We start from the raw sequence: 2,226 nt of genomic DNA, 5'->3' as shown, positions 1-2,226 counted from the left end.
TTTTTTAGACGGAGTTTTGCTCTTGTTACCCAGGCTGGAGTGCAATGGCGCGATCTCTGCTCACCCAACCTCCGCCTCCTGGGTTCAGGCAATTCTCCTGCCTCAGCCTCCTGAGTAGCTGGGATTACAGGCACGCGCCACCATGCCCAGCTAATTTTTTGTATTTTTAGTAGAGACGGGGTTTCACCATGTTGACCAGGATGGTCTCGATCTCTTGACCTCGTGATCCACCGGCCTCGACCTCCCAAAGTGCTGGGATTACAGGCGTGAGCCACCGCGCCCGGTCAAGATTTGCATTCTAAATCATGGTTTGGAAGGTAGATCAGTATGAAAAACTAGATTAAAGTCAGAAAGATCTGTGAGGAGGCAGTGGCAATAATCCAGAGAGATGGCAGAAGCCTAAATCAGAATGTGGCTGTGAAATTAAGAGTGGAAAGATTCAAGACATCGTTATAAGGTAGAATTAACAAGCCTTATGATTGACTGGATGTGGAGGGTGAAGGAAGATATAGAGTCTAAAATGGCCCCCAGCTTGAGTGACTAGTAGCGGCCCTGCTGGGATGGAAAAGAGAGGAAGGGGAGGACTGTGTAGACAACAGTCAGTTCTGTTATGGCCTTGTTGAACTGATGTGCCAGTGGAGCTACCTGATAGGTAGTTAAATGCCAGGGAAGTTACATATGGGCTCAGAGAGAAGACTGGAGTAAAGTTAAAGATACAGGATTCATGGACAGATACAAGCGTTAGAGCCATGAGAACGGATGAGCTTGTTGAGAGAAGACATAATTAAGAAAAGAAAGGGGCTGAGGGTATTTAAGGGGAACACAGAGGAAAGAAAGCCTGTGGGAAATCGCACTGGCATTTCTTTGATGCATAATGGAATCTTCTCAATTGACGGAACACTGAGACTCTTTGAAAAGAGTAACTCTCTGTAATCTTTCTAAATCTGTCTAAATGATCTTTAAAGTTATCTCTGGGAATTCCAGAGGATTAGTCCCCTAATACAGGCCAATGCCTTTTGTGAAACTGAATATTTTAAAAATTACATCATTTAAAATACTTTTAACGAAGCCATAATTAATGGCTTTCTCTAACATTTTTCTACAGTATATTGTGATTATCTACTTACATGTCTACACCTTCTCACTAGACTGTGAAATCCTCAAGGGCCCCCAGCCCTCATGTCCAGCATTGTACTTGGCACATAGTACACAGCTGATAAGTATTCCTGAATTAACATGAATTTGAGTTTTAGAGTTCAGTATACACAGAGTGTAATGGAAAAGTGTTTAAAACTCAGGTCCAACAGTCTTTCCAAAGTCTTCCAGTTGAAATTTGTTAAATGGACAAGAAACACTATAGTTTTAACGTGGCTATGTCCCTTATTGTTGTCAACATTGATAAAGATGCATGATATATTCATACACTCTAATATCATATATATAAAAGAATGAATCAACTAAAGCTACACATAGTAACACGGATGAATCTCACAAATATACCAGTAAAAGAAGCTGCACTAAAAAGAATGTACACTGTACAATTCCCATCATATAAAGCTTAAAAACAAGCAAATCTAATATCTAGTTTTAGAAGTCTGGTTAGCAGTTACCTTTGGAGGGGAGTGCACTAATGTGAAGGGTCACAACAGGGACTTTTGGGAAACGGGTCATAAGTTCTATTTCTTGATCTGGGCACTGTTTACATGGATAGGCGTGTTCACTTATTGAGCAATACACAGAATTTGTGCATTTTTCTGTAAGATTGTTAGGCTTACTATACAATTGTAAAGTAAAAATTTACTTTACAAAAATAATTGTGATACATAAGCCTACAACATAAAGTTGTAACACAAAAGAAGCAGCTCTACATGTAAGGAGGAGTACAGCATTAAGCAAGTAGTTGAAATGACACTAATCTACCAATAAGAAAGGAGAGTGAGGCCAGGCACAGTGGCTCACGCCTGTAATCCCAGTACTTCAGGAGGCCGGGGTGAGTGAATCATTGAGGTTAGGAGTTTAAGACCAGCCTGGCCAATATGGTGAAACCCCATCTCTCCCCAAAAATACAAAAAATTAGCAGGGCATGGTGGTATGCACCTGTAGTCCCAGCTACTTGGGAGGCTGAGGTGAGAGAATCGCTTGAACCCAGGATGGGAGGCAGAGATTGCAATGAGATGAGATTATACCACTGCACTCCAAACTGGGCAACAGAGCAAGACCCTGTCT

This window comes from Cebus imitator, unplaced genomic scaffold, assembly GCF_001604975.1.
Source record: "Cebus imitator isolate Cc_AM_T3 unplaced genomic scaffold, Cebus_imitator-1.0 Scaffold238, whole genome shotgun sequence".
Classification (NCBI taxonomy): domain Eukaryota; kingdom Metazoa; phylum Chordata; class Mammalia; order Primates; family Cebidae; genus Cebus; species Cebus imitator.
The sequence above is the reverse complement of the archived record's forward strand: the minus strand, read 5'-3'. Positions refer to the sequence as shown.